This window comes from Dipodomys merriami, unplaced genomic scaffold, assembly GCF_024711535.1.
Source record: "Dipodomys merriami isolate MVZ:Mamm:240054 unplaced genomic scaffold, mDipMer1.0.p SCAF_99, whole genome shotgun sequence".
NCBI lineage: Eukaryota > Metazoa > Chordata > Mammalia > Rodentia > Heteromyidae > Dipodomys > Dipodomys merriami.
Window position 1 is genome coordinate 3,699,062 of NW_027206612.1, and position 23,439 is coordinate 3,722,500.

Below are 23,439 nucleotides of genomic sequence, written 5' to 3' on the forward strand. Positions count from 1 at the left end.
CACACGCGCACACGGGCACACGGGCACACAGGCACACACAACACCCAGCAGCTAAGGGAAAAGGGTGATACCTTTTTAAAAAATGAAAGGCAGAAAGCCATTATTAGCAAGAGCTATATTGAGCATGCTTGCCAGACAGGCAGCACGGAGCTCAAGTTCCGCCCAGACATGTGCCCTGCCATTTTCATTTTAATCAGCCTGCTCAGGGTGGCTGCTGATTCATTTTGCAGGATGTCCCCCGAGAGCAAGGTGGGAGCCTCGGGTGGGGAGCGGCTCCTCCACTCCATGGACGCAGTGTGCCACATCAGAGAGGGGGGGAGAGAGGGAGAGGGGAAGGGGGAGAGAGAGGGGGGAGGGAGAGGGAGAGGGAGAGGGGGGGAGAGAGAGAGGGGGAGAGGGAGAGGGGAAGAGAGAGGGGGGAGGGAGAGGGAGAGGGAGAGGGGGGAGAGAGAGAGAGGGAGAGGGAGAGGGGGGGAGAGAGAGAGAGAGGGAGAGAGAGAGAGAGAGAGAGAGAGAGAGAGAGAGAGAGAGAGAGAGAGAGAGCAGGAGGGAGGGAGGGAGGAGGTGGGCAGAAGGAGAAAAGACTTCCACATACCGCATTCCAATTTCAATATGGCTAGTTAGACGATCCTTCATGAAACCCCGAATATTACAGAAAATATAATACAAGAAAAAAATGTCACAATGTCATTTCATTATTCAGCTGCCTCCCTCTGCACCCACCTCCCCCCCAGCACACACATGGCCACTGGGTCGGTGGGGATTCTGGTTTTTTCTAGCAGGTCACAGTAAAGAACATACATATATATATATACACACACACACACCTGGTAACTAGCTGGGGTGGTATACCTGATTTAGCTGGAGACTTTGATTTGTAGGACTGACAACCTTATTATGCAGTGAGCTTATTATTGATATCATCCTGCTCTTGGTTGCCATGGCCACCTTGTGAGAGACATTCAATTTTCTCTCTTCCATCATCATTATCTATGAGGCCATCTGTTGTGGAAAATGAATTCAGCCTCATTTGCATGACTGATAAGCAATTTTTTTTTATCTATTTAACAGAAGGTCATATGCCGGGGATTTGGAGCTTGTGGAAAAAAAAGTGGAAAAAAAAAAAGATCCTGGGAGAGGAAGAGCCGGGCTGTGAGCATTAGGGGCTGGATGTGGAAGTAGAGCAAACCCCTTAGGCCGAGAGCCTGGCGCGCTGCATTTGTCACTCCCGCCTGGGCGACATTTTTTTTCCCTGAGCTACTGAACACTGAACAGAGCGAGAGCTTCCCTGCAGTCGCTGCAGCCCGGCTTTCCCACCCATTCTTGGTGGGTGCGTTTCCACTCTTTCAATCTCTGGACTATGGGTTATGATATCGATATTCGCTGAAGACAAAGGCAGCCTTTTCCGGCTCTGGAGGCCTGCAGCCCCCTCCTCGTTCCTCCCGACTGTGGGGATGCAGGGCTTTCTCGTCTCTCTGGGTGTCTGAGCGGCACAGTTTCCAAATTGAACTCGCCAGCACGGGAGCGGTGGCCGCGGCGCCAGGTACGTCCAGCTGGTCAGGTGAATTCTTGGGATGTAGTGGACAGGATCTCTTCCACTGTCGTTGGAGGCTCATGCCACACTCCTATTGTTTGCTCCTTTTTCAGTGATTTTTGTGGCGTGCCTGGTAGCTGAAGGGCTGTCTGGAGACTGGCACTGTTATCTGCAAAGGTCTACCTTTAAGCAATATGGGTATTTGGTGGTGGGGTTAATCGTGATGCTGTTTACGAAAAGTAGAAAGAGAAAACAAAGAAAAGAAAACTCTCTGCACATAGAGTGCGCAGAGGATCTGGCTGGGGCAAACTTCCCAGAGACTTTGCTGGCTAAGTTTACATTACAGATTAAGCAGGTGATTGTGTACAGGGTCTGTAAAACATGAGGTCTCCCGTGGGTCCTGCTGTATCTGTCTCACGATGAAAAAGAAAGTGGACTTACATTAATTTTACAAGGAAAGTGGATTCATATTTTAAGTTGAGAAATAAAGATTTTTAACAATAGCCTCAACGTTTGAATTTCATAAGAAGCAGAAGAATTTCATCTGTAACACCCATGTGTCCTTTAGTGCTGCTTAAATTAATGGACTAAAAGTTTAAGGGGCATACTTTGGCTGAAATGGAGAACAGAATTAAGCAATTAATATACATGGAAATAGTCATATGAGAGTTAGCTATACAAAATACATACACAAATTCTAAATTTAGTATTAATTTAGTCATGGTACTTTCCTGTAGTTTTAAAACTATATGAACTGTAAATGTTTGTTTAATTTATTTACTAGAGTTGCAGTAACTCACATAAGAGCTGTTTTTGTTTGAGTTGTTTTTTTTAACTAAACAAAATTAATATCACAGACAAAAGTAGCCCTCCAATATCCTTGTAGCAATTAAGATTTTATAATTGCTCAACTTCATAAAAGTTGAGCTTTTCAAATGATACAGGACTATGTGACATATAGAATAAAAGGTGATTGATTGTATTTTAAGTCAGTTTTTACCTCAACAGTCTCTTTTTAAAAATGATACCATTGCCTATGAGTTTCTGCCTCTGAAAAACTTAGAGTCTCAAGTGTTGATTATACATTATGAATACTACCAAATGACACCCACTGGGGAAAAGGAAGTGTGTTTTTTCCAGCTGACCTAAAGGGAGATGCCGGGCTCAGTCACCTCGCCTGCAGTGTGACCGCTGGTTTGAAGCCCCTGAAGGTGTTCTCTCCTGTTAAGTTGTATTTGTTAAGAACAATAGACGGTTTCCAGGAGCTCTGGGTGACCGTGTGGGTTTCTGTACTTTTCAGAACTCTCTCCGTACCTTTCAGAGCTCACAGCTAGAGCAGCACTTATATAACCCTGCCTCTTGTGATCAGCCATATTCTAAAAATTTAGTTCGAGCTCAAGTAAATCCATGTTAAACATTACACACTCAAAGTTGGAACCCATACAATTCAGGTAGCTTATGGAGATTATTTAAGGGGGCCTCTGTCTTCTCAGAGAACCATGCTTTTGAGGCCCTGTTGTGGGGTGCCTGGGCAGTATCATTGCAGGAACGAGCCTGTCATTACCTCCTGATCGGTTCCCTTGGTCCTAAGATCTGCACCTCAAAACTGGCAACTCCTGCAAAACCTCGGAGGTGCCCCTCCCCCGCCCCCCAAAGTTAATTACTAATCTAGGTTGGATCCCTCCTGGCCTCCCTGACCTTTTGGCTGCTGCTAATTCGCTGATTAATCTCATTAATGTGATTATGGTCGGATCTGGGGCTGGCCACCATTGTTCGGCAGGCAGCCCTGTCAGCCTGAGCGCTTGCCACTCCATTCAGTTTGGCTGTGATTTTTCAAAGGCTGCCGAGTGAGCCATTGTGAGCGTGTTTCCTGCCGCCTTTCAGCACCGGGAACTGTCCATGGCTGAGGACTCTGGCTTTGGGCTTGCCGCCGCTGCCGCCGCCCGCCTTCCCAGGCCGCTCTCCGGCCTTGTTCTGGGCCTTCATGGTGCGGCTCACGGAGCTAGGCACAGGAGCAGCCTTTGTGCTGGCAGCCAGGTGTCTTGAAGACAGTCTCTGTGCTTGAAGAATTTTTTATTTTATAAAAACCCTCCAGTCTCAATCATTCACACACACACACACACACACACACACTTCCAAATGATCAAACACAGGAAGCCAGTGGCATTACTTGTGCACATGTAAACTGTAGGGTAGGAAATCATACACACTGTGAGTTTTAAAATGGAACTCCCCATCACCAGCTAGTAATACAACCCTTTTTTGAGGAGAGAGGACAGGAGGCAAATGAGACACACAGACTCCAGCTTCCATCCAGGAAACCTTGCACCCAGCACCACACCTGAGAGCCATGTCATAAATCTGTGTCAGACCCTCAGACCAAGGGTGGAGATCCAAGAAGTTGTGGGTGATTCTGCCGGATGGACAGAGACTCTTAAAGGAACACGAGCACCCAGGCTCCTGGATTAGCACAGGAAGGAAGCCTGATTTCTAGAATCTGTGTCCATGCTCAGAATGAGTGCTGCCCTGTGTTTCTCCTAGTATTCTAGCTGTGCTCTTCCCTTCTTGATTTTACTCTTGAAATGCTTTTACTCTGGAACATTTTCACTCTTTGTTTAGTCATACAAACCCTTAAGTGCATTGCCTTGATGATTTGTGTTCTGGTTCTAGTAACTTTTAAGAATTAGAGAAAAGTGATTAAATATTTTTGTAACTTTAAAGCCTTTTAAAGTTTTTCCATTTGTTAAATCATCCTCGATGTTTTAAATGCTAAAGTAGGGGATTTTTTGCCCATCCACCTTAAAAAATACTTTACACATATGATTTTAAGAGCAATTGTATGAAATTTTAGTTTTGTTGAGAAAATATTTTAATGTAACCTGTGTAAACCAGACAACCATCTCTCTAATTTGTGGGAGGGGCATTGTTTTAAGCATGCATTTTATGCCCTCTGAAACACTTTGTTTAGCTACTCAGCTTTTCAGTGGCATTTCTATTGCAAACAACTTAAAGTTTTATTTGCTCTTCCGTGTTTTGTGTGACACCCCCCCCCATGAGTGTATAAGGAGGTGTTCTTGGTGGAGATCTCTCGGTTTGGCTCTGGAGTCTGCTCAGCAGGTGCTCCTTCCGTCCAGGGCTACCATTTCAAATCAATAAGTAGTTCTCCAACTGCATGTGTACTTTGCCAGATATTCTGCTTCCATGTAAGGTCCCTCCAGACTCTGTCCAGGGAGCAGAGTGGATGCGAGGCAGATTCTGGGAGCTGCAGGGGTGCTGGGCGGTAGCCTGGCCATCCTCCCCCCTCCCCCCAGAGCAGAGCCTTTGCTGGGCACGGACTGGGCTAAGGGCAGGTTGTGCAAAGGTCCTGTCCACAGACATCTCTTTTTCTATTAAAATTGTGTAGCCTGAAAATTACCTTGAACAAAAACTTGAAAATTATTAGCATGTTTCTCAACAAGCTAAGTTTTGTGTAATATAATACGAAACATAACACAGATGAACATTTACTCAAAACTAAAGACAAAAGATACCACAGGCTTCCGGAATAAAATACTGCCTGTGTGGGTTTTGTGGTTGTTGTTGTTGTTGTTGGTTGATGTGTCTAGAGGGGGAGGTTTTATTCAAGTGCCATCTGTGGCTGGCATGCCTTAAGTTGGCATCTTCTACATACTTAAAATATCACCTATAATGACCGTAACTTATACAATGAGTACCACTCGATACTTGACTTCTTTAGCCATGTGTTGTGTATTTTTTCTGACATCAGATTATTTTAAAGTAAAAGCTACATGTTTTCCCAACAGTAGGCTGTTTCAGTGCAGTGTGGTTGAGTTTGGAGTATCTTTGTGTGTCTCTCTCTCCCTCCCTCTCTCCCCCTTCCTCCCTCCAGCCCTCCCTCCCTCCCTCCTGTTTCTCCTCTCCTCCTCTCCCCTCCCTCCTCCTGTCCTCTGTCCTCAGCCCTCTCTCTTTAACTCTGCCCCTGTTTGTCTCAACCCCTCTCCTCCGTGGCTCACACCTGTACTGGGCAGGCACACACAGTGATTGTTCCTGTGCTTCCACAATGAAACTGCTTTTGGTGTTGACATCATAATGAGTCCTCAGGGTATCCGCAGAAGTAATCAGAGGTGGCAGAGAAAATGTAAGCCAGGTGTTATAAAGCCAGAAAGGATGCATAGATGCTTATTTATTCTGTGAAAGAAAACTGACCCTCACTGTAGGGAGAATTCCCAGCAACATCCGTCCCTGGTTTTGAAAAGAATCAACCCACTCCCCGCGTGGGGATTATTGGAAAGTCGGGAGGGGGAGGAGAGGCCTCGGGGCTGGGGACGGAGGGGCTGGCAGGGCTGGCAGGAGGAGGGCAGCATCTTCTCCGGTAGCGGGCGAGCCGCAGAGGCTGGGTCTTAGAGGGATTGCCTGAGGCCGAGAGGGTGTTCCCGGAGCTGGGGCTTGCGTGTCAGTCTCCCGGGAAGCCGGTGTGGCGCTGTGCCTGCCGTGGCCCCGTGGAGGGCCGCCTTCCACTCCTGCTGGCGCCGGAGCCGGCCGGGGTGCTGGCACGGAGGTGGCCGGCGGCGGCTGGCGGCTGGCGAGGACCAGGGCTGAGAGGGCGACGCCCTGGCGGCCTCCCCACCGCCAACCCTTCTACAAGGTAGGCTCCCCTTCTCTCTAAGGCTGGCTGCTGGGGGCTGCTGCTCTCCGGAATGGCTTCCGAGTGCTCCCCAGCACGTCCCCCGCCGGCCGTCCGTCCTCGGCTCTGCACTGAGCCCCTGTGGTGTGGCAGTGCTGCTCAGAGCACAAGTGAGCTGGCCAGCCCCCCATCGCCCTCCCCGCCACTGCTGCCGCCTGAGCTGCTGAGCAGGAGAGAGCTGGCTGGGACTCCCGGAGAGTTCAGGGGAGCAGCCCACGGGGGGGGGGGGGGGGGAGGAGGACACCATGGCCAGAGCCCTGAGCGGGCACCTGCCACCGGCTCAAGAAGCCATTACAAAACCAGTGACGCCGGAGCCAGCATCTGTCTGTCTGTGCTGGGATCTGTCTTTCTGGCGTGGGGCGGGTGGGCTTCTCCTGTAGCCTGAACTTTCCCTTTCTTCCCCAATAGTAGAAGGTTGCTCTTGGCGAAGCCTGGTTAGAGTGTCTGTCTTGTGTGGCTGGTGAGATGCGGGGCAGTCAGCCGCGTTCAGGGGAGGCGGCCGGAGGTCTGGGCGCCCGGCTCTGTTTGGTTTTGGTGTTGGGCACGGGCGCTGTTTACACCAGGGCCCAGCTGACTGGTGAGGTGTCTGGCATGGCATGCATTTACCATAACCTCAGTGATAGGGGGATGTGTTCCGCTCTCTCACCTCGCCGGGTGCTGCCGCGAGGCTGCCTCGGGGATTGAAGGTCTCGTCTATTACATGAAATACAGCACGGCCCGGGTGCGCTCTGCCGGGCCATGGCCGGCCTGGCTATGGTGCCGGTGCCGGCGGCTCGTGGTGAACATCCCCATCGGCTGAGCCTCGGCCGCCTGCTGCAGGAAGGTTAGAAAGGACGGGCTCCAGCCTCTCCGTGGTCTGGGACGTATCTAGAGCGCCGTGGAGCGCTCTCTCTCGGTAGGGTGTGCAGCCTGAGCCGGGTAAGTCAGCAGTGTGCCGGGGTGGTGCTCCCCGGCCTGGGCTGCCGGGCCGGGGTCTCCGAGGGGCCCTGGCCGCCGCTCACCACCTGGGCAGCGCAGGGCCATCCTGCCCGGCCGCCCACCGGCGGGGGATGGCATCCCACTCCCCAAGCTCGGCAGGGTCCCCCATGCAGGCCCCCTCCCTCCCTCCCACCCCCCTCCCTTCCTCCCTCCCTCCCTCCAGGCCCTCCATGGTGTCAACTTGTTCATTTCCATCTTGGACTTCAGGCCTGTGCGTTTCCTGTGTGAAGGCATGCTCGCTCGCTCGTGCCCGAGTGGCAAAATAACCAGCAGAGAGACGCGCGGTGGCGGCGTCTGCGCAGAGGGGCGACGTGCAGGGGAAAATTGATTGGGTGGATGGCAAACAAATGGTGGGCGTTCAAAAGCATGAGAAGAGTTTTGTAGTCGTGGAGCAGGCTGGAGAATTTTCTGGGTGAGTCCCTAAGACGGAAGGCAGGGGGTGCTGCTGTGGGAAGGCCAGCGGGGCAGACGCCGGCTCCGCCGGAGCCCGGGAGCCCCGGGAGACCTCAGGCGCGGACCAGCCGCCGCACCGCTCCGCTCCTCCTCGGCGCCGCAGGTTGCTCTGCGCTGCCCCTCAGGTAACTCTGCCTGCCCTTCCCGCCGGCTTCCCAAACAGGGGCAAAGTTCAACCACGGTGGGCAGCGACAAAAGCCTCCCCGTGTGCTGCTGGCGGGGTGACGGGTTCATCCATCTTCCCGGGCATAAGTCTGAAGTGGAGATTAACCGTTTAGAGATGATTGTTTTCAGAGATTTACAACAGCCATTATTCGCCGTGTTTAATTAATATTTTCTGGAACAGTGTATCAAGACCCGCAAAATTAGTGAGTGTTGCTTCAAGGACAGCCCAGACATAATTAGTTTTGAGTAGTATGTATTTTTCCTGGCTGGAAGAAGATTTTTAGAACTGACTGGAGCTGGTGCGCATGGAACAGGAGGATCCATTGCTCGGGAGACGCTACAGACAGAACTGTAGAAATTAGCACAGTCCTTGGACTGTGGGCTCCTCTCAGAAAAATAAAACAACAACAACAACAAAAAGCGGAGCTCGTTTTTGCCAATCTGTCTACTGAGTTGAGAAGGGAAAAGTGACCAGGCTGGAATCCCAATTTTCTATTGTCATCAGCGGCACAGATTTCTTATATAATTCTGGGACTCTGTGCTGTGACATAGGTGTTGCAAAATTAAGTTGACTTGGTCTCGCTCCCAGGTTGCTGGTAAACAGTTGGGGCTTCTTGACACTGCCCGCTCTCCTCATTTTAACTGACCTAATTATTTCATTTGCTTTTAAGGTGGAACTCAGACTAGAAATTCTTAACCTTGCATTGTGTGTTTGCAGCATCTTGGGTCTCTGAGATCACTTTAATGCTTTCATGTGCTTCCGTTTTTAAGCTTTGTTGTTGTTTTTTTTTTTTCTGCTTAGGTGTTGTTCTACTTTAGTTTTGCTTAGACAAGGACAGTAAACATTTGACAGAAAATGCGACTGTTTTCAGTGGGTGGGGGCAGTTATTTCTTCTGTTTAGAAAAACCATGCCTTTCTAAAAATGAAGCATGCCAGTACCTTCAAACCTAATTCACAATGAAGCACACAATGTTAAGGAACATATTGACCCCTGTCTGAGCTGTGAAACTTGTTTTGTTTTCCTAGTCATATTGCAAGTTCGGAATTCTCTATGAGATGTATGTTTCGCATAATAAGTGACTTCTCTATTTTAACATTTAGGCATCTGTACACTCAAATGCCTTTTCTTGTCACAGTTTTAGACAAACCAGTAAAACAGAATGAGGGAGAAACTGAGCTGGTGAAAAATTGAATCCAGGATATGAATACCAAATAGTCAGATTCATGAACTCTTAGCTAAAGTAGTACTTGCTTCCTCATTGTTACATTTCATTTTAGAGTGGAACCAAGCTTGGTATGGGTAAACGAACTCCTTTGTGTTTTGTGATGGGTTTTTAACTTTCTTGGAGCAAAATATCAGCCTTTTGCTTCTGATCTCAGTTTGTCTGTGAAAGAGCAGGAAAGACCCGGAATGCCTCCTCTCCTCAGGCTTGTGTTCCTTTGTACCTGATCACTTCTCACAGGTGAATATTTTTTTTAATTGTTTGGGGTTTTTTTTTGTCTGTTTAAAGGGCCAAAATTATGTTATGTAAGTTAGCACTTTGCAGTTACTTCTACAGTCTGCCACGTCCGTGCTAAGTTGGAGGGAGCCTGGCTGGATAGACAATGAGAGGTTCCATGGCTACAATTGTGTGGACGTGTACAGGGTCGAAATGTGATTTTTAAGGGGATTTCTCTATACTGTAGTTGAACGATTGACTTTGGAAGGAAGTGCAGGCTCCAAGAGCTAAATTGTCAGACCCATCCATGAGGTTGCCCAGTCTCTGCCCGAAGCCCAGGCTGTGTGTGTGTGGGGGGGGGGGTGCTCTGGAGCGGGTGTCATCTGCCGTCTCAGAAGGACAGTCTCGTGCCAGGGCTGCCCCGGGCTGCGTGCGCCGCCTGGGTGGGCCTTCTGATTGTGAATGAGAAAACATGCACACATTTCTCTTCCACAAGATCTCCTGACCTTATTTCCTTCCAGATTCTGCCATGTGGGGTGTTTGTGCAGAAAGAGGAGTGCAGCATTGGTTTCTCCAGCGGTTGTGTGTGTGTGTGCATGCGTGACTTTTATAGCTGGCTCAGTGGGGTGCTGTGGTTGGGCTACAATATTTGAGCCCTGCAGTTAATATGCATGCAGCCTTAGCTGTCTGCGTGCATCATTAACAGAGTTGTGAGAACTTCAACTCGATATTTCATGCTGATTGCTTTTTACTGAAGTCTGACTGCTTCTGTCGCACACTTCAGCTTGTTTTCGAGAGGATGACCTCGAAGATGCTGGACATTTGCTTGAAAATTTCTCAGGTGTGGAATGTCAGGCTTAGAACTCTAAATCAACAGCCCAGATGAATAATTTATGTGTGGGGGGGGAGCTTATTTTTAGCACACGGACGGAGGTTTTCCTTGTGGGATTTCTGGCTCCAGCATGGGGTGGAGTGCTGCCCTCCTCCCATTGTCTCCTTCTGGTCCAATGTGTCTTTTCACTGGCACGCCACAGAGTATCTCCCCCAAAGTCAGCATTCCCCTCCACTCCCCGGGCCCACCACACCACTGAGAGCTGGGGACAGTGCTCGCAGGCGGACGTGAGCCCGGCCCAGGCTTCTCTCCCCCTGGTCCACGCATTTCCTCACCTGTACCATCTCAGCAGAGCTGAAAGCACAGCACTGTGGCCATGAAACAATGCTAGCCAGGCTGTGGTGGAAATAATCGAGTCTGCAGGGCACCCCATCGAGAGCCATCAAATCAAGTCTGCTCAGGAGCTGTCTGCGAGATTGTGAACATTCAGAAATCAATGCTGCATCTGCTAGTGGACCTGCTGCTTGACTGAAGCCCCCACCAGCCTAATGCATCCGGGCGAGAGCTTTTCACAAGGCAGTTTCCTTCAGGATAAATTTAATACGTCTTGAGGGCCAGGCGCAAGCAAATTGATTCTATCTCTGCACCAGGAAAAGTCATAAACATCTGTAAGAGCGCAGATTTCCAGCAACCCCAGGATTGGAGGATGCTATTTCGTGAGATATTCCAAGCCTGCTCCCTTTATACCTCATGCCAGCATGGCATTTTTTAATTAGGAAGTTGATTAAAAAGGGCATGGTGGACGGTGCTGTCGACCCTCTGGCATCCGTCCAGATGTCGGCTGTCTGGGTGGGGAAGCCTGGCTCACCGCCGGTTGTGGGAAGGTGGGGAATGGCGAGGGTGGGGAGCCTGGAGCCATCCTGCCGCCCAGCGCGCTCCGCTCCGGGGTAGCTGCTGTGGCTCAGCACTCTGCTGCAGAGGGACTGGTTGCCTTAGGATCCTGGTCACATGCACCGTGCCGGGGACTTGAGCCTAGGGCAGCCGGGGTCAAGTTCACCGAGCTTCTGCGATTTCAGTGGTCAATAGCAGCAGCGACCATTGTTCGCCGTTTTCTGTGTGTGGCCTGTAGGCGGGAGGCAGTAGGTCATTTTGCCAGTTGTGCTGTGTTGTTTACCCTGAAGTGTACTGATTTGGGTTTTGCTCCCCCCAAGGGAATTTCCTGTTTCCACTGATTCTTTTCAGGGCTTGAAGTATATTATCACAGGAATAAATTTTTTACGCCTAATTGTAGTGTTCCTATGGTTAATGTGGTGTGAATAAGTACCATGTTATGAATTTAACCCTGCTCAAGCCTCTCTCTGTTGGAGCACTTCCCCAAGACCAAGTGTGAAGACAAAAGTAGGAACAAGTGTTCACCAGTGACTAACACTGGGGCCCCCAGAGCTGAGGCAGAGACCAGGCCTTCACCCGGCCTCCAGGGAGGCCCCAGAGCTGAGGCAGAGACCCCGGCCTTCACCCGGCCTCCAGGGAGGCCCCAGAGCTGAGACAGAGACCAGGCCTTCACCCGGCCTCCAGGGAGGCCCCAGAGCTGAGGCAGAACCCCGGCCTTCACCCGGCCTCCAGGGAGGCCCCAGAGCTGAGACAGAGACTCCGGCCTTCACCCGGCCTCCAGGGAGGCCCCAGAGCTGAGACAGAGACCAGGCCTTCACCCGGCCTCCAGGGAGGCCCCAGAGCTGAGGCAGAGACCAGGCCTTCACCCAGCCTCCAGGGAGGCCCCTGAGCTGAGGCAGAGACCCCGGCCTTCACCCGGCCTCCAGGGAGGCCCCAGAGCTGAGGCAGAGACCCCGGCCTTCACCCGGCCTCCAGGGAGGCCCCTGAGCTGAGGCAGAGACCAGACCTTCACCCGGCCTCCAGGGAGGCCCCTGAGCTGAGGCAGAGACCCCGGCCTTCACCCGGCCTCCAGGGAGGCCCGGGGCTCCAACGAGGAGGTGCCTCCCTCCACTGGGACACTGCACCTAACTGGCAGCAATCCCGTTTTCTTCCCCTCCCTCGCTCATTATTTGCAGATTCTGCCTTTGGGAGGAGTTCAGCGATAGTCCAGAGGCAGCGGCAGCCCTGGCAGACAGGATGTGGGTCTCAGAGAGTTTTTCCTAGGAAAAACCTCAACGCTACCCTGCAGGTGTGACTCCTGAGGAGCCAGCCTCCCTCTGCCCTCCACTCACGGAGAGCCCACACCACACAGCCAGGGTAGAGAGCTGTCCTGCCCAGGGGCCAGCCGGTAATTCTCTGTATATACACACCCATGGTTCTGATGAAGGAGATCACAAATGCCAGTACTGCCACACTAAGTTTTCCTGGAAAATGTTTTGAAATAGAGTAAAGTCCCTTTTCTGACTTAAGGAGTGTGGGATGCAGGCGACACATCTGGAGGTTAGCATCCCAGAACCCTAGTCTTCTATTAATTACACAAATGACTTGAGTTTATGTGAATTCAGGCCTGATGAAGGTTCTGGAGAACCGGTCCCCCCCATCCCCTCCCCCATGGTACCTGTCCCTCTACGGGGCACAGACTAAAAGCAGACACGCCCCAGCGCTGACCTGAGATCACAAGGCTGTGCAAGGAGTTATTTGGGAAGAGAATGTTAGACTTCAGGTGTCTGTAAATTTCTGAACACTAGCAGAAGGTTTGGGGGCCGTATGGCAAGTCTCAGACCATGATTAAGTGATGGTCTTCCAATCATCAGCAGGCCAGGGTGGCCCCACCCACATCTGCTCCAGACTCTGACGGGGTGCTCTACACCAGACAGACAGCTTTAGTCTGTCATCTGGCCATCCATTCACCACTGACTGTAGAGGCTCTAAGGTGGCCTGGGGAGTGGAAGAGGAAGAAAAGGAGGAGGAGGAGGAGGAGGAGGAGGAGGAGGAGGAGGAGGAGGAAGAGCGGGAGGAGGAGGAGCGGGAGGAGGAAGATTCAAATTAGAAGCTGGTCGTGCGTTCAGGCCCTTTTGATGAGGGTCTGCCAGTCTGCCTCAGTCAGGCCTCACTGAACATAAAATTTGTCATTAAATCCTGGAAGAGACAAGTTAGGTTGAATTAGCATCTCACATTCTCTTAGAGTCTGAAAATTTAAGTAGCTCAGGCATCAAAAAGCCACATGTCTTTGCTTAAAAATGGAATTCTGTGATTACATAAAGCAAGTATTGGTTGATGCTAGTGGCTTGTATGAAACAGGAAAGAAAATCTTAATTTGCTCAGATACATTTTGGTCTAATTTATTACTTGTCCTTTGTCTACCATAGCACATTTGGTTCTGAGCTGAATTCATGAAATTTTCCACTGAGTGTGTATACTGAATCTTCCAATATCTTTTGCAATTCTTCTCAGTCCTGAGAAGAAGAATGGAGGTTGTTTTACTGCCTGTTTTTTAAATTTTTTTTTGTTAAGCTAATTTGCTGTTACTGGGATTTTGTTCACTCCAAAACAACCCTTCTCCCTGGGGCCCCCGGTGCACGCCAAGCGCGGTTGTGTCTCTCCTCCGGGACAGGTTAGCACACCTGTTTACAAACGGCCCAGGCCACCTGGTCCTCTGGTTTGTGAGCTAATGATGAAGACCAAAGGGGTCAGTGGGAGAAGAGTAAATCGTGTTTGTGAGATGAGTCCTTTTTTAAAAACACAAAACATGTTGTGAGCTGTACACTTCAGATGAGTTAGATTTCCTCTGCCCGTCGCTGATACTGGGAGGCATCCTGACCTCTGTCCCCAGGACTTAACAGAGGTGTGTGTTAGAGGTATGGGAGCCAATAAAACCTGACATTTCATGCTTTATATTCTCTGAGATCCAGCAAATCCAGATTCTTCTAAGTTATATTTTTATTACCTTTAACTGGTTGGACAAAGGATTTAAATTCTTTTTCTTCTCTTTTATTTTTTTGCTGGTACCAGGGCTTGACCTCAAGGCCTCATGTTTTTTCAACTTGCTTGCTCATAGCTGGCACTCTACCACTTGAGCCATGCCTCTAACCTTGGTTTTTGCTGGTTAGTTAGAGATTGAAACTCAAGGACTTTTCTATCCAGGCTGATTTCAAACTGTGATCCTCCAGATCTTAGCCTCAAGTAGCTAGAATTACAGGCTTGAGCCACCAGCACCCAGGCAGATTAAATCATTTCTTTCCGCCTTTAAGTCATCAGTGATTTGGAGAATGACTGGTTGGCAATAAGCACCAGAAAAATGGCCTCTCATAAGATGGACGGGGAAGAGAAGGTGTTGCAGGAAAGCGTTTCCTTGTTCCCACTTTCTCTCCTCCACCCCACCGCCTCTCCCCTTCCTCCACGGGCTGGAACTTGCCCGGGCCCACATCGGCCCCTTACCTCTCCGCTTTTGGCTTTCAGGAGCAAGCCTCCTAGCTCTGCTCCGGAACTGCGCTTAATTACGGGAGGGGTCCTATCCGACGGCTTGATTAGATATATGCTGCTGCTCGTGGGTTACAAGTGCGTAAATGGTTCTTGAAAATAGTAAAAGGGACTCACGGGTCACAGAGAAAGAATTTTTCCATGAGCTCCTAGAAAGATTTTCATCAAACATTAGACATTTATTTGGGCTTCTTTCTCTTTTATTTTCTAAATGAGCTTTTCCATTCATAGTTAGCCTTGGCCTGGGCATAGCACCTTGGGGGGAGGGTCCAGGATGAGGGAAGAGTCCAAGATGGGAAGACTTCTTTTTTGTTGGTCGGTCATGGCGCTTGAACTCAGGGCCTGGGCGCTGTCCCTGACCTTTTCCACTCAAGGCTAGCACTCTACCCCTTTGAGCCACAGCTCCACTTCTGATTTTCTGGTGCTTTATTCAAGATAAGTCTCACAGGTTTTCCTGCCCGGGCTGGCTTTGAACCGTGACCCTCAGATCTCAGCCTCCAGAGCAGCTGGGATGACAGGCGTGAGCATGGGTGGCACCCAGGGGGAAGGCTTCTTAGGTGAGCCCTAATGGCGTTTTGGGGTGGCTTTGAACAGGACAGCTCCTCTCTCCATCTCTGTGTGCTTGAGCTTAGTGTGTGAACTTCCTCATTTCTCCACCGGGGTGGCTCCTCACACAGGAAGTGCTTAAACGAAGTGCTGCTGGGCACTGTCCTCTCCCAGGAAGCAGGCCTGAAACCAGGGGTGTCAGGCAGCCAGATGAGTGATCCCCTGGGCCAATGGCCTTCCAGCATCACCGAGAGTCAGATGGATTGACATGACTCTCACCCAATCAAATAGATTTGGCCATCTAGAGAAAAAACCATGGTGTGAAGCTCAGATATGTGGCTAAGAATTCATTTGCTCTTCATTTTTCTTACTATTTTATGCCTATGACTTCATCTTACTTTGGTCATAAAGAAGTCACAGAAAAATGCCTCTGCTGTGTAAGTCCCCAGTGGCTGGCTGGAAAGTCTGGTGACAGTTTGACCTGTCGTGATGCAAACAAAGACAGCAGATATAAATGCCTGGCCTGGCATGGTACTGAGCTAAGTAGTCTCTCTCTCTGAGTGATGGGCATTTCCAGGCTAAGTAGGAACACATGCTTGTCAAGGAAAACCTGTTATGCAATCCCTGTCGGAATTCTGGTTGTCTGGGGCAGAAGGTGTCCTAAGGGAGAGGTCAGAGGTACAGACAAACAGTGTGTGTCACGGCGTTGTCTGAGACACAGACTGCACTAGCTTGAGTGGCCCAGGACACTGCCTCAAAATATCCCAGTGAACCGGGAAGGCCGGCGGGCCCTGAGCAGCCACGGGTGAGCAGAAAGCTCAGAGCATGGCAGAGCCGGAACTCTTCACCCAGTGCCTGGCCTCCCTGGCCAGCAGACAGGCCGCCTCACCTGTCACTCACCCAGTGCCCGGCCTCCCTGGCCAGCAGACAGGATGCCTCACCCGTCACTCACCCAGGGAGAGCTCTGAGGATGCTGAAGTGAGGGGATTGGGGCACGGGGTACCCCGTGTGGCTGGATCGGAGCAGGCAGCCCTGCAGGGCTGCCGGTGAAGACCGAGTCCCGTGCTGTGAGAAAGGTTTGGAGGGAGAGGAGCTGTGGGTGAACCCCCGGCTTGTACGCCGTATGAGGTAGCCCTGCATCTGAAGGCCTTGGCACCTCAGAAATGGGCACAATCAGTCCTACGTGTCAGTTCAAAGTGTTGTTTTTTAAAAAAATGTATGTTTATGGGAGATACTGATCAAGATGCATTGTACACATGAACAGACATGTTGAACTGAAACCGCTAGGACAACTATTTAAAGATAGTAAGTAAACGAAAATACTCCACACTCTGTGTTTAATGCACTGAAACAACCGAAACTCAGAGTGCTGCATTTTGAGAACTATGTCCCATGCTGGGGGAGATGGGGGGTGCTAGGCTGCTGGGTCAGAGGGGGAAGGAACCGTCTCTCCTGTCAGATTAAATTTGCAGCTCATAGAGATTTGCTGAGGGTATCCAGTTCAGTGTTTTCTTTCCTTTGGTGGTGTGGAGGATTGAACTCAGGGACTTGTACTTGCTAGGCAGGAGCTCTACCACTTGGGCCCAAACCCCAGCCCTTCTTTATGCTGTAGTTGATTTTCAGATAGGGCCTCAAGCTTTCCCCCAGGTCTGGCCTCAGACCCTGTCCCTCCTATGGTTGATGCCTGCCGGCTGGCATGATGGTCTCTGCCACCATGTGTGGCTTATTAATTGAGATGGGGGTCTCACGAACATATTACCTGACCTGGCCTCAAACTGCTATCCTCCAAATCCCTGCCTCCCAAGTAGCTGGGATTACTAGTGTGAGCCGCCATACTCAACTTTTCAACCCTAACATGGGAGCTGGTAAAGAGGACCAATGAGGAAAAGCAAACTTTTGGAAGGTCCATTAATGTTGAGTGACAAGGACTCACCCTCTGCTATTCTGATACAAACCATTTACATGGTAGAGTGAGGAGACTGGGAAAGTAGACCATTGGGCATGAGTCTGCCAATGCACGTCACAGCAGCAATTACGTGGTTGGCAGGGACACCGGCTGAGAGGTCCACAGGATCGTCACCGCACCCTGGCATCCTGCTACGCTCAGGTCCACACGTTGGCGATGACATCCTTCACTTTCTGAAAGTTTCTAAATGTCAGCTCACTTCTGTGTGAACGTGTGACCATCTGAACCTACAGTTTCTAATAAACAGTTAACGAAAGGCTAAGGCCCTACTCGAGCTTGTTATTTCTAAATGACTCCATTATACCTCCCAGAAATTAGTTAAAAACATTTAAGAAAATAAGGGGAAATACTGATTTCTCATTTGCTCTAGAAATCTCTCTCTGTGTGTAAGGATTTCCTTTATGCACAGGAAGGGAGGCTCCTCACTTCTGCATCACTGCCGCGTCCATTGAGATCCTTTTCCCCAACATCCAGGCCTCCCCCCACGCTGCTTCATTCATTCATTCCACCACCCCACCCTGCTTCATTCGTTCCACCCCCCTCCCATGCTCTGCTTCCGAGCCAGCCTCACTCATTCCCATTTCTTGGTGCCCACCTTCAGGAAGTCCTCACACCTTCCAGCTGAGTGCTCAGAACGCAGAGTCGGCCGGTGTCCAGCCCGGTGCAGACTGCCTTCATCTAGGAATCAGACGTAAGACGTAAGATGACAGGCAGACAGGACAGGAAGCACACTGGAACCCGCAGCGCTTACAGGCGTGAAAAGACTCCATAAACCTCAGATGAACTGTGTTCTCATGTACATGCGTGCACAGGAGGGGGAGGCAGAGAGACAGAGACAGAGAGACAGAGACGGAGAGAGAAGCCGAGACAGAGCTGGAGGAAGGAGGAAGGAAAGGTGGAGGGTGGGAAGAAGAACGAGTTTGTGATTCCTTCTGCTTCTAGTGTTCACGTGCTTCTGACTGGAACAACCTAGTCAGCATGGAGGGTGGAGCTGTGGGAGAAGGGCAGGCCACAGCGGCACCAGTCACCGGAGGAGCACCGGCTGCAGGCCGCCCGGAATAACATAGATTCCTTTGCAAACCCTCACCTGACATCATCAGTAGGCTCCTTCCCAGAGCGGGGCCGAGTGCACACACACACGTGCACGCACACACACACACATACACACACAGAGGTCCTGCAGTGCTTGTGGTGATGATGCACACGTGTATGCCTACAGACAGACAGACAGACACACACACACATACACACACACAGAGGTCCTGCAGTGCTTGTGGTGATGATGCACACACGTATGCCCACAGACAGACAGACAGACAGACAGACAGACACACACACACACATACACACACAGAGGTCCTGCAGTGCTTGTGGTGATGATGCACACACGTATGCCCACAGACAGACAGACAGACAGACAGACACACACACACACACACACACACACACACACACAGAGGTCCTGCAGTGCTTGTGGTGATGATGCACACACGTATGCCCACAGACAGGCAGACACACACACACCCGCACACACACAGAGGTCCTGCAGTGCTTGTGGTGGGTCACGGTGATGGACATGCACTACAAGAGCTGGCAGGAGGTCCGGCCTGGTGCGGGACAGCCTCAGGAACTGCAGGCCGTGCGCTGGCCCCGTTAACACGCGGAGCCACCGAGCACGGCGCTCTGACTGGGGCCCGAGGCGGCAGCCCGAGGCTGAAGACTTCTTTTCCGGTCACATATCTGCTCCCCAGAGGAGGTCTGGCCTCCAACCCGGTCAAAGCAGGGCGCCACCACGCGGGAGCTGGATTGCACTGGGCGGCTGAGAGGCCTCCCCTGCGTCCTCCCGGACCCCGGCCCGCTCCGCTGGCGTGCAGAGTGCAGGGCTGGGCCGGTCCGCTCCGGTGGGTGCTCACACGCACTGGCCACGCCTGCTGCTCTGCAGGATGTGCACCCACGCTGCCGGCAAGGGCAGCCGTGCTTTGTTTCCCGGCAGGAAGGCGGATGCTGAAGGGCCTGCCTGCCTGCACAGGCCTCCCCTGGAGCCGAGCCTCCCGGCCGCTCGCAGCCCGCTCTCTACTACGTAAGCAGAGCAGAGGACGAAGCAGAGCCGCGTCCTGGCCCAGCCTTCCCGGGCGCCGCCCACCCGCGCCTCAGCACCTCGCGCAGGCTAGACGCACGCGTGTGATTTGTTCTAGGAGGCTTGGATCTGGTCCCAGCCCGCTTTCTGATGTCTCCTGTGATCTTATTATCACTGCCACTTGTGGTCTTGAAATCGGATCTTTGTTTATGTGGGGATCGGAGGCCTGCAGGGGCGGAAGGCCGCAGCTGTCTGCCAGGCCTTGTCAGGAGGGGCTGGAGATCAAATGTCGGAGCTCTCAGGTGGAGCTGGGGGTGGGGAGAAAGCGCCTCCCTTTTCTACTGTTGGTTGCTTAGTCTTCTTTCTGGCTCATTAGGTAGAAGGAACCGCAGTGCGCCCCTCTCCTCTGAAGGCGATTTGTATACATTTTCTCTCTCTTCATGGTAGACCCACGTGCTGGGGTTTCTGGTCTGTACCAGGGCCGCCTCCAGGGGTCTCGGGACCCTAAAACAAACGGGGAGGGAAGGGCAGGCCTGGCTGGGACAGGCCACAGGGCTCGCAGCGGCCTCTTGGCGGAGACGGTTTGTGAACGTCCACTGCAGGAGCGCTGGGGAGAAGCTGCCTTCCCACTCCCTCTGGAGAGGATGTTCATAAGGTGGTCACAGGGGAAGAGTTACTGGCTCTCTCCGGAACCTTCTGGATAGGAGAGAGGGGTGTTTGCAGGACAGTGGGAGGATCTGTCCGGAGGGCAGCAGGGTGGGTGTGCGCGGTGGGGGGGCATTTCAAGAACCCCCAGCTCACAAGAATCTCTGGTGATGAGATTACGGCTTAGTTCTCCACACAACCGGAAATTACTGAGGTTTCTATGTCACCGAGTGACAGGGCCAAAGCTGTTCTTTGGGACAATTAATCTGGCAGCCAATCAGTGGCTACTTCCTGCCAATTCTGTCTCTAAAATAGCTTTCCCGACTGCTCGGTCCTGCCACCTTCCACGGGGGATGATCCCGCCGTTACCGCCCCGGGGCCATCGCACGGCGGCCGGTGCATGTGCCCGCACGCAGGCTTCACACTCTGTGTCTGGATCCTACGTTGGCAGCCCCGACATCTCCTCCTCCCCGCAGAACAAACCCAGACCTGACCCTCCACCTGTCCTCCAGTCTGCTCCAGACCCTTGCACTGGTGTGATCGATTTCAAACAGTGCTGAGCCAGGGTCCCCCCAGTGCTGAGCCAGGGCCCCCCCCAGTGCTGAGCCCCCCCCGTGCTGAGTCCCCCCCAGTGCTGAGCCCCCCCGTGCTGAGTCCCCCCCAGTGCTGAGCCCCCCAGTGCTGAACCAGGCCCCCCGTGCTAAGCCCCCCCCGTGCTGAGCTCCCCTAGTGCTGAACAACCCCCAGTGCTGAGCCAGGGCCCCCCAGTGCTAAGCTAGGCCCCCCCAGTGCTGAGACCCCCCCGTGCTAAGCCAGGCCCCCAGTGCTGAGCCCCCCCCAGTGCTGAGCCCCCCCCCAGTGCTGAACACCCCCCAGTGCTGAGCCAGGGCGCCCCCAGTGCTGAGCCCCCCCCGGTGCTAAGCCCCCCAGTGCTGAGCCCCCCCCATGCTGAGCCCCCCATGCTAAGCCCCCACATGCTGAGCCCCCCCAGTGCTGACCCAGGCAACCCCAGTGCTGAGCCCCCCCAGTGCTGAGCCCCCCCAGTGCTGAGCCCCCCTAAGTGCTGAACACCCCCAGTGCTGAGCCTCCCCCCCAGTGCTGAGCCAGGCCCCCCAGTGCTGAACACCCCCCAGTGCTGAGGCCCCCCGTGCTAAGCCCCCCTATGCTGAGCCCCCCCCAGTGCTGAGCCAGGGCCCCCCCAGTGCTGAACACCCCCCAGTGCTTAGCCCCCCCAGTGCTGAGCCCCCCCAGTGCTGAGCCCCCCCAGTGCTGAGCCCCCCCCATGCTGAGCCCCCCATGCTGAGCCCCCCGTGCTGAGCCCCCCCAGTGCTGAGCCAGGGCCCCCCCAGTGCTGAGCCAGGGCCCCCCCAGTGCTGAGCCTCCCAGTGCTGAGCCCCCCCAGTGCTGAACACCCCCCAGTGCTGAGCCCCCCCAGTGCTGAGGCCCCCCCCCGTGCTAAGCCCCCCTATGCTGAGCCCCCCCAGTGCTGAACACCCCCTCAGTGCTGAACCAGGTCCCCCAATGCTGAGACCCCCCAGTGCTGAGCCCCCCCAGTGCTGAGGCCAGCCCGCCCCCCACGGTCTGGGCATGGCGTCATTTATTCCTTCCAAAACGTGCACCCACCCACCTTCAAAAGCCTTTCCACAAGGCCCTCCCAGCCTCCCTGTGCCTCTGAGTCTTGTTCCCCTGGCTTTCACAGGGATTCTGGCTGACCGTATAGCTTTCACGTTCTATTTTGTTTATTGCTGTTGTAAAGGTGATGTACAGGGGGGAGACGGGGACGTGAACGGAGAGACCGCGCAGCTCTGTCAGTGCAGGCACTGCCGCCCAGAGCCAGGAAGCTCCGCTCTCTGCTGGCTGGCGTTGGTGTGAGCCAGTGCAGGGGCAGAGCCACGCCGTGACTCCGCCCGTGGGGACAGCACTGTCCCCTTCCCAGCTGTCGTGGTGTGGCCTGAGGCCGCGTCGTCAGCCATGGGGCTCCTGTCCCACGTCTAAACTCTGCTGTGCGCTCCAGTGCTGCGTGGCTGTGCCCCCTGTGCTCCCCGGTGCTCCTGGTGCTACGTGGCTGCGTGGCTGCTGTGCTCCCTGCGTGGCTGCCGTGCTCCCTGTGTGGCTGCTGTGCTCCCCGCACTGCGTGGCTGCCGTGCCCCCTGCGCTGTGTGGCTGCGGCTTGGGGAGCAGCCCCGCTCTTAGCCCTCAGTGGGCTCTGGTGCATGCGTGGCCTGCAGGCAGCTTCTGGGACGCGGGCTGAGCCTGGTGGAGGGACGTCCGGTCACGCTCAGGAGGAAGCGTGTCAGGGCTGCGATTCCCACGTTTCGTGTGCTTGGCTGGGCTGCACTAGCAATGGGTCAGTGTGACACAGAAACACCAAGACGGAAGGCGTGATGGAGGACAGCCATTCTCAGGAAGGCCGGGGAGCACAGCAGGGGCAGGGAGGCCGGGACTCACAGCGCGGGACAAGGCCCGGCCCTCCTGCGGGGGCTGGCCCGTGCCCGTGCCTGTCTGTGACGCCCCGGTGTCTGGCATGACCCAGCATCCTCGGCCCCTCTGCCAGGCCTCACCTGCTGGTCACCCACTCTGGGAGTTAGCGGTTCTGAGGGCCGGGGTCCGGCCACTCTCCGCAGCGCCACCCTCTGGACGCCAGGCTGTCAGCACAGAGGCGGAGGTGACAGCTCCAGGCCCCCCCCCCCCCCCCCCCCCCCGTGGAGAGTCAGGCGTGCGGCTCTGACCCAGGGCGCACAGCTGCCCACACCAGGAGCTGCTCCTCTGTGGATTTATTGCATTCAGTTGTAACCAAGCCTGACCAGCACACAGATACGGACGCAAAAAGGAAATGGACCAAAATATCAATACCAAAACCTTTACATCTCCCCCTGTATCCAGGAAGCCGCTCCGTGATGAGGCTCTGCCCGCGGTTTGACCGGCTGGGCTTACTTGCCGTCCGATCCTCCGTGTTCCCCTGCCCTTAAATTTGTGCAAAGGGAATGGTGTCTCAAAACAAGGTAAAAGCGAGCCGCTTAGCTCAGTGGGAAGGAACAGCTATGGCGTGGGTTGAAGGCAGCCTGTCTTCAGCCGCACGGTGGGGAGATGGAGCTTCTCCAGGCCGTTCTGAGCGGGGTGCAACGCGAGCGCTGCGCATCGGCCTCCTGGAGCTGCCTGCCGCAGACAGCAGGGCCTGGCGTGTGCGGTTCTCCGCCTGTGTGAGCGGCGTGTTATCCGTGTGTGTGAGCAGCGTGTTCTCCGCCTGTGTGAGCAGCGTGTTCTCCACCTGTGTGAGTGGCGTGTTATCTGCCTGTGTGAGCAGCGTGTTCTCCATGTGTGTGAGCAGCGTGTTCTCCGTGTGTGTGAGCAGCGTGTTCTCCGTCTGTGTGAGCAGCGTGTTCTCCGACTGTGTGAGCAGCGTGTTCTCTGTGTGTGTGAGCAGCGTGTTCTCTGTGTGTGTGAGTAGCGTGTTCTCCGCCTGTGTGAGCAGCGTGTTCTCCGTGTGTGTGAGCAGCGTGTTCTCCGACTGTGTGAGCGGTGTGCTCTGCCTCACTGGGCCCGTCCCGCGCAGCTTTGAACATAAACAGCCGTACACCTGCTTCGGGGGTGGGCCTCCGTGGAGACCCCTTCTTGAGACTGCTAGTGCCTGATTTTAGGTCCAGGAATGGATGTCATGATAGGAATGATGTTGAATATAAACACTGGATGAGAAAAGTCACTCTGCCCA

General features: G+C 53.4%; 1 protein-coding gene across 17 annotated transcripts in view; it reads left to right on the top strand.

The window, feature by feature from the left end:
- Nucleotides 1-1,003: 1,003 nt before the first annotated feature.
- Nucleotides 1,004-23,439, top strand: part of Myt1l (myelin transcription factor 1 like) — a 404,426-nt gene continuing 381,990 nt past the window's right edge. For 13 of the 17 annotated variants that reach the window (XM_070014657.1, XM_070014648.1, XM_070014661.1 and 10 more), the window contains exon 1: nt 1,004-1,543. The gene's annotated coding sequence lies outside the window, so the exon portion shown is untranslated. Of the gene's footprint in view, nt 1,544-5,651; nt 5,673-6,092; nt 6,180-7,487; nt 7,609-7,756; nt 7,775-23,439 lie in introns of those variants that run through there. The other 4 variants (XM_070014650.1, XM_070014649.1, XM_070014652.1 and 1 more) reach the window with 4 other exon arrangements.